General features: G+C 35.9%; 1 long non-coding RNA gene across 1 annotated transcript in view; it reads right to left on the bottom strand.

Moving 5' to 3' along the window:
- Nucleotides 1-5389: 5389 nt before the first annotated feature.
- The window catches only part of LOC140616513 (uncharacterized), a 32647-nt gene continuing 28929 nt past the window's right edge, over nucleotides 5390-9107 (bottom strand). Inside the window, exon 2 of the long non-coding RNA XR_012016985.1 lies at nucleotides 5390-6102. This is a non-coding gene — a long non-coding RNA (uncharacterized lncRNA). The remainder of the gene's footprint in view (nucleotides 6103-9107) is intronic.

The following is a 9107-nucleotide window of genomic DNA, read 5'->3' as shown; positions in this document are numbered from 1 at the left end:
CTTAAATGTTTACAGATGAAATGATATGGTATCTGGTTTCTACATACTCTGGGGAGGTACGGAAGTGGGTGGGAGTATAAATAAAACAGGACTGACAATATGTTGAAAGTTATTAAAATGGGATGATTGAAATTAATGTTTGAGATTCCCCTCTTCCCCCTAAGTCTGTTTAAGACATCCCGGCAGACCCTAAAATTGTGACTTTCTATTTGACTCATGGGCTTCCATACTGCAAAGCCTTTTAAGGGATTATTTGGATAGTGATTATGTCGATGGGTGGCTCCATTTCCCCTCTGTAATTTAAGACAGGGTTTAATGGCAGCTAAAAAGTTATTGGCTATTTTAATTACATCCAGAAATCAGAATCTGTAGTTAAAAGAAACCATTAGGATTAACCACAGAAGTAGATGGATTTTTAGAAACAAGGTTGATTTTGACATCAACCAAATTGCTGCATATTAGATTTTTAAAATGTATCCATTTTTGTGCATCCAATGTTTGACATTTTAAATTAGGCTTTTAAAGTGAGTACTTTATTTTCATGGATCACTAATGAATAAATATGTGCAAGCTTATTTTGAGCAGCGATCCAAATTTTGTAGAATAACTATACTCATTTTTTTCTTTTCCCTTAATATTTGGTCTTTTGCAAAGTAAGGCAAGTGAAAGGGATTTAGTTTCAGTTCTGCAAGTTAACCCCTTCCTGTTGCTGCTGACCAAGTCCAGCATCTAAAACTGTTGCCTTTCATGGACCAGGGGGGATTGTTATTGCTCTGTTTATTTTCTGCATTCATTGCAAGTTATTGGACTTGCTTAGTAAGATGACCCTTCTTCAAACAACGAAAACTCCAAATGAGTCAGTGTACATATGCTTTCCCACAATGGTAGGTAACATACAATAAGTTTTCTAAAATTAATTTTAAAATTAATTTGTATTTTTATCAAAATGATATGTGTGTATAGATATTACATATATACGTATATATGTATATATTTACATATACATATATATGTATATATATCTACATGTCCAAAAGTAACTGAAACTATGTTAACAAAACCCAATGGTTTCCCTTCCCATACTTCCTACAAATAAATTCCTTCCAGCCAAAGACCACCAGGAACACACCTATGACTGAAAGAGGTGGCTTATTATTTCTTGCAGTGAGGGAGACCACACACCATGGGGAACTGTGGTAAGTCTCTGTAAAAGGGGATTAGTAAAACCTACAGGATTTGAGGTTGTGTTAGGTGATTTGAGGAAAATTTAAGGAAGTTGGGTCTTTGCTCTGGATTGACTGCTGTTACAAACAGGGCAATTCTATAATTGCCTATCTTAATGAATTTTATCTAGGAGGGGCACCTACAGTGAGGCTAAGGCTGTAATTGGTAAAGAAGCAGCAGCTGTCCATGTTCTCCAGGAGAGAGGACATTCGGTCCATGTCATGGCTTGAACATTGCTCATGTTCTGTCTGTGTTGAGGCATGATTATGGAGGGGTCTTTTTTTTTTTTTTTTTGTCTTGATCTATGAGCACCAATGTCATGTCTGATGTTGGTGTTCTGGGAGTTATGTGCAATGAGAGAACACCACACCTCCCAACTCCTGGATATCAGGGGCAATTCTCTTTCTCGTTCCTCACTTCAAGTCCACCTCTTTTAGTTCCTTCTCTGGAAATTTACAAATACGCATATTTTAGATCACATGCACAGGTAGGTCTCATACTGATTTCCTCCTATGTTGGATGAAGGTTTAGCTCTTTTCCACTGCCATCTCCCTGCTTATCTAATGGAGTTATATCATAATTTTTAGTTAAATGAATATTTAGTGGGTTTTTTGTGCCTTTGTAAATATTATTCACGGTTGAGTATTGTAGCGAATTATGATGTTTTCCTTTTTTCTGTTTCTCTTGAAATTAAAACTGTTGCTTTGGTTTTTGTTGTTGTTGTTTTGTTTTTCATTTACTAGGTTACCTCTGTACTAATGATAATTCTTCCACCTTCTACTAGCTTCGCAGAACAATTTTCCATAAAGTCAACATCAGTTAATGTACCTAGACTTTTCTTTGTTCATGAATCCCAGGATTTCCAGGAGAGCCTGGACACCTCGCTGTCCTCTCGGGCTGGCTTTGCTCCAGATCTGCTGTACACTGTTGGGTTACTTCTTTGAGCTGTATTCCTTAGGATTTATGAAGGATTTTCTGTTTTCTAAATGTCTCTTTTTTGGTTCACTAACTTGTGGTAGAGCTCATCTTCCAGGACCATCAGGAAAGGTTGCATCTGCAGAGGGCAAGGAGCTGCTATACTTGCTTCCTGCATCACACTGCACCAGTGATGTCGATTTTAGGGGCATAGTTGTTTCCTTGAGGTCTCCCTCCACCATTACCTTGAAGGCACTCATCACTTTATTCCTCTGTTATGAATCTTACATCACCTCTTTTTCTTGGTCTGTCTCTTAAGGTAGAAACAAGTAGACCCTTTAGAAAAAGGGCATTGGAAGTAAATTTTTAAGAACTTGAATTAAGAAAATATCTTCTAATCTACTTTGGCAGGTGGTAGATAGTTTGAAGATAAAATACTAAGTTGGGATTATTTTTTCTTTGACATTGTAAAAGCATTGTTTCATTGTTTTGTTCCTTTGTTACTATTGAGGAAGGCTTTTGAATTCCTGATTCTTTATATAATTTGATTTTTTATTTTCTTCTCTAGAAGATTGTAGAAGTAGAATTGTCTGTGTCTCTGCCAATCTGAAATTTCACAACTGTGTTCTTTTACATGGATAAATTTCATTTTATCATGTTATCTCATTTCCATCTGGCATTTCAAGTCCCATTGTGATAAATGTTCTTAAATATTTAATTGGGATATCTGCTCTTTAATTTTTTGTGTTCTTACTTTCTAGAACACCTGTGTCTCAGATATTTGATATCTTGGATTGTTGCTCTAATTTTCTATGTATTCTATGCCCACCTTTTTTTCCTTTCATGCATTGCTTTCTGGGATATTTCTTCAATGTATTTTGTAGTCCTTTTTAAAATAGATGGCTTAAAAAATTTCTCCTACCATGTTTTCAATTTCGAAGAATTATTCACAGTTCTCTAGATGTCTTATTTTATAGCATCTTATTCTTGTTTCATGAATGTAATGTCTTCTCTTACTGCTCTGCATATGTTCGTAAATACTTTTTACTATATTTTCTTCATCATGCATATGTCAGTTTCCTTCAGGTTTTTGTTTTTGTTTTTGTTTTTGTTTTGTTTTGTTTTGTTTTCTGTTTGTCTAGTGGCAGTGGTTGTCTGCTTATGACTAAATAGTCAACTGAATATTTGACTGTGTGAGAGAATTTATTGATTTTAATTTCCCTGTAAGGGAATCTCAGGAAACGATCTGTTGAGATGGTCAGATTCCTGCATGAAAGATAAGGGTCTGGCTGCCAAAGATACCAGAGCCCCAAGCAGATGAAGGGCCAAGGATTTCAGCATTAGATATTTGTTAGGTAAGCCATCTCTTCATCCTTTTTTTTTGTTTGTTTCTGATAACTGTGCTCTACACTATGCTTGAAACTCCCATCAAGGTCTCTCAGTTTTACATTCTCCCAAAAACAAACTTCCAGATTTTGTTGAAAGCATAAAAAGGAAGATGTGCAAATGTGTGTAGCCATGGGGATGATGTAGGGTCTGACTGCTTCTCAAAGGGTTCTCAGTAATTCTCATTTCAGTCCTCACTCTTCAACCCCACCCCTGGAAGTTCCTAGTGGTTCCCATTCATTTGCCTTTCATGGGTTATTGTATCTCATTCCTTGGGTCTGCCAAATCAGAAACCACATGCATAATTGGTTCCCAGCTTCCAGTTATTGCTATTGTCTTTAATTTATTTTCCTGTTCTTGTATCTTAAGATTTTGGGCATTGTAGTTCTACTGAGAATTTAGTGAGGAAAAGTATTTGCATGGGCATCATCAGTAATGGGACAAGCAGAAACAGAATGCAATGAGAAAAACACCTCATCATTTTTCTGATGCTATGGCCAAGATGTATAAACCTTAATCTAGTATCAATGAAATATCAGATAAACTGAAATTGAGCACCGTCCTACATAATAAATATCCTGTAACTTGAAGAGTGCCAAGAACATGAAAATCAAGGTAAAACTGGAGTACCTGGGTAGCTCAGTTGGTTAAACATCTGCCTTTGGCTCACATTATGATCTCAAGGTCCTGGGATCGCATCTGGTTCTCTGTTCAGCAGGGAGTCTGCTTCTCCCTTTCCCTCTGCTTCTGCCCCCTGCTTATGCTAGCATGCTTTCTCTATCTCTTTCTCTCTCAAATAGATAAGTAAAATCTTTCAAAAAAATAAAAAGAAAGAAGAAAGAAAGAAAGAAAGAAAGAAAGAAAGAAAGAAAGAAAGAAAGAAAGAAAGAAAAAGAAAGAAAGAAAGAAAAGAAAAGAAAATCAAGGTAAAACTGAGAAACTATTGTAAAGATGTGGCAACTAAATGTATAAATATTATTCTAGAATGGATCCATTTGCTATAAGTGGCTTTACAGGAAAACTGGTCAAACTTGAATAGTCTATCAGGATTAGGTAGTAGCATTTTACTGATGTTAAGTTCTGATTTTGATGGTGGTATTGTCATTATGCAACAGAGTTCCCTAGTTTGTTGGAAATAAACACTTAAGTATTTGAAAGTGATTGACATCAGGTGAGCAACTTATTTCCTAATAATTCAGGGGAAAAAAGATCTTCGTATTAAAGTTTTTTTTTATAAGCTTGATATTGACTGATAACAGAGATAATAAAAAAGTATATATATATTTAAACTATTATTTAATCTGGAAATCCAAGCTCATGTTTTCATCATTATGGGCTCTTGTACACAATGATATCTGCAGTAGTTCTAGAGGTAACTTATTAGCAAGAAGTGTAATTGTCAAGCTTTCCTTGTCTTCCATGTCTTGGAGCTTAATGTCGCTTTATTACATTTCTCTCTCTCTCTCTCTCTCTCTCTCTCTCTCTCTCTGGAGGAGTCTCATCCTGCTAAGTTTCCTGCCTTCAAAGTGCTATAAGAATTGCTATTTTCCGAACAGTAACATCATGTCCTATATTATTTTTGAGATCAGTTTATTGGTGCTGTCTTATTAAAGCACTATCATACGTCTTTATCTCTTCAGGAATCTTGACATCTCACCTTTTTATGGTGAAAAATCAATGTCATCTACATTAAATAGAGAAAGCAAACAGTGGCCCAAAATTAGAGAGAAGTTTCAGGAAAAAAAATGTTGTTGCTGTTTTGGTGGGTAAATTGTATTCTATACTTGAAGGTGCAGGTCTAAGTTGGCGAGTGTGTATTGACTTAGTTTTCAAAGATCTATTAGAATTGTTTCAATCTAAGAAATTTATTTTATTTTTTTCTTTTCCTTTATTTTATAAATTTATTTTTTATTGGTGTTCAATTTGCCAACATATAGAATAACACCCAGTGCTCATCCCTTCAAGTGTCCCTCTCAGTGCCTGTCACCCAGTCACCCCCACCCCCTGCCCACCTCCCTTTCTACCACCCCTAGTTCGTTTCCCAGAGTTAGGATCTCTCATGTTCTGTCTCCCTTTCTGATATTTCCCATTCATTTTTCCTCCTTTCCCCTTTTTTTCCCTTCCACTATTTTTTATATTCCCCAAATGAATGTGACCATATAATGTTTGTCCTGCTCTGATTGACTTATTTCACTCAGCATAATACCCTCCAGTTCCATCCATGTTGAAGCAAATGGTGGGTATTTGTTGCTTCTAATGGCTGAGGAATATTCCATTGTATACATAGACCACATCTTCTTTATCCATTAATCTTTTGATGGACATGGAGGCTCCTTCCACAGTTTGGCTATTGTGGACATTGCTGCTATAAACATTGGGGTGCAGGTGTTCCAGAGTTTCACTGCATCTGCATCTTTGGGGTAAATCCCCAGCAGTGCTATTGCTGGGTCGTAGGGCAGGTCTATTTTTAAGTCTTTGAGGAACCTCCACAGTTTTCCAGTGGCTGCACCAGTTCACATTCCCACCAACAGTGCAAGAGGGTTCCCCTTTCTCCACATCTTCTCCAACATTGTCAACCTAAGAAATTTAAAAATGGATTAAGACATATGAAGAGAAAAAAAAAAAAAAGACATATGAAGAGGTCAAACAGACATATAACTGCTGATCTCTAGCATATAAGAAATTAGGAAGAGAATATGTTTATTGGGTTAAAAACTGTGCGCTGATCATAATGTAGAATGTCAAAACAACCTTGTAAACATTGCCACCTTCACCTTAAAAGTGGAGAAACAAATTCAGAGAAATTAAGCAACTTACTTGGGGTCTTTTTTAGCTGGTACTGGATACAGAGGGTAATTGAAACTTAGATTTATGAGTCTCCAGTTTGTGTTATTTCCACTATACCTTGAAATGGTCCTGGGCTGAAGGAAATGAAATTTCCCTGTGCAGTATAAGTTCCATACAATACCTGGTAGTGGGATATGTTCCTTAACAGTGGAAAAAAAATCCCTAGATATGTAATTGAAGCCATATCCTTTAAAACTGGAGAGAAAACAATAGAGTTAACTACTTAAAACAAAACACATTCATTTAACTGAATAACTTAGTGAGTCTTCATTGACTATTTTGTATGGGTAAAAGGCAATGTAATGAAGTCTTTTCCCCTTCTTTTTAGTAAGATTAGTGTTCAAAATGCAAGAATACAAACATTAAAGATAGATATATTTTAAACTTTATATTGATATTTATATTACTTGAATCCTAAAAACACTGGATGCCAAAAGTGGTTGTGAGCTCCAGTATGAAAGGAATTTCTTGGTATGTAAACCAAAATTAAACCTCAAAAATTTAAATACAAAAATTTATATATTTTTTTTAAAAAATCCTTGGTCTTCTTAAGCTAAATAATACAATTTTTTGGATGATGTTTTTTTTTCTCACTGCTATAATTGAATTGAGGTGTCCAAGTATTATCTCCTGACTACTTAGAGAAGAATCTAGTCAGCCTTCCTTTCCTTCAAACTTTGAAAATAGTTATAAAAAGAGATAGAATCAAAACTTTTAGAACAACTTATGGTTGTAACAGAAATTATGAAATAGGGCTGGTCACACATTAGATAATATATACTTTTATTTGAATAAGTGAATTACAACTGTAGGACAGCTCTGACTTATATTGGACAAACACATGTCATCCTTAGTTCATATAAACGATGGTAGAAAGCATAAACCCACACTCAATTCCAGTTGGCCTATAACTAGTATTTTCTTTTCCAAGAGGACTATGCTCTTACGTTCTTGGCTCAGAAGCCAGCATAAATCATGCTCCCTGAGATTAAAAGATGATTTTGGCTATTTCACCCAGCCTGGGGCCACCTTGTCTGGGCTAAAAGCTTATATTCATTCTCATTAACATGTTACCATCACAAACAGACTTCATCTTCTCAGGAGAAAAATGGCATTAGTCTCTTTACCAGGTCAAAGGATAACCATGGATTTCATTGTTTCTTTATTTAAACACTCAAACTTTTTATTTTTTAAGATTTCATTTATTTATTTGATAGAAAGCACAAGCAGGTAGAGCTGCAGGCAGAGGGAGAGAAAGAAGCAGGCTTCCAGCTAAGCAGGGAGCCCAAAGTGGGCTGGATCCCAGGACCCTTGGATCATGACCTGAGCCAAATGCAGATGCTTAACTGAGCCGCTCAGGCGCCCCTAAATGCTATTGAACTTTTTATTAGAGAATTCCTATGGTTTGGGATTGAAATGAGATAGGATAGTTTTTACTTTTGCTTGGTGTACTATCTAGGTTATCTAAGGCTGCCATTATAAATACCACAGACTGAGAGGCTTGAACAACAGAAATTTCATTTCTCACAGTTCAGAAGCCTCCAGGTCAAGATCAAGGAATCTACAGGCTTAATTTCTTCTGAGGCTTTTCTCCTTGCCTTGCAGATATCACCTTCTTGCTGTTTTTTCTCATGGGCTTTCCTTTTTGTGCATGCAAGGAGAGAGAGATGTATTTCTCTCTGTGTGTCTAAATTCTTACAAAGACACCAGTCAGATTGGATTAAGGCTCATCCAGAAGAGCTCATTTCAACTTAACCATTCATTTAAAACTTACTTCAGAAAACAGTCATCTTTGAGGTACCAGGGGTTACGACATCAACATATGCATTTTGGGGGAACACAAAGAAGGAGATCTTGTATTACATACAAGACTGGCATTTAATCTAGAGGTGGACTGAAACTAACCCATCTCCTCTTAGCTCCAATTCTGGTAAGATTAAAGGAATGAACCCATCAGAAGGTGGTGTGAACAAATCAGGAATTGGGCTATAAGGCAAAGAGTGACTTATGTAATCTCATTTAAAATCATATATAAACTGAAATGAATTAAAGTTGTGGCCCATTATGGCATCTAGATGATCAGCCTCCACCCTTTCTTCCTGGCAGAGAAAAGTGTGAATTGTCTTTGGGAAAAACAAAAATATATTATCTACTTTAGTCTCTACTGTTTCTTTATACAAAGTGTTTGACATACTTTATGAAATTATAAGATTTACAAATAATCAAGAGAAAAGACAATCAACTGAGGCAGGCTTGTGGATTACCTTGATTTTGGAATAACCATGTAAGAATTTTTAAAATAATTATTATGAAAAAAATAAAAAATAAAAATAAAATAATTATTATGAAGTAGTTAAAACAGTTACAGGAAAGATGGATAACATGGATAAATAGAAATTTCAGCAGAGAAATGGAAACTCTAATATGAAACCAAATGGAAAGTGTAGAACCAAAAATTAAAATCTGTGAAAGGAAGAATTCTTTGGATTAAATTTAATGATTCTGGGGGGGAGGAGCAAGATGGCGGAAGAGTAGGGTCTCCAAATCACCTGTCTCCACCAAACTACCTAGAAAACCTTCAAATTATCCTGAAAATCTATGAATTCGGCCTGAGATTTAAAGAGAGACCAGCTGGAATGCTACAGTGAGAAGAGTTCCCGCTTCTATCAAGGTAGGAAGACGGGGAAAAAGAAATAAAGGAACAAAGGCCTCCAAGGGGGAGGGGCCCCGCGAGG

The sequence above is a fragment of the Canis lupus genome, chromosome 24, assembly GCF_048164855.1.
Source record: "Canis lupus baileyi chromosome 24, mCanLup2.hap1, whole genome shotgun sequence".
Lineage (NCBI taxonomy): Eukaryota > Metazoa > Chordata > Mammalia > Carnivora > Canidae > Canis > Canis lupus.
The sequence above is the reverse complement of the archived record's forward strand: the minus strand, read 5'-3'. Positions and strand labels throughout refer to the sequence as shown.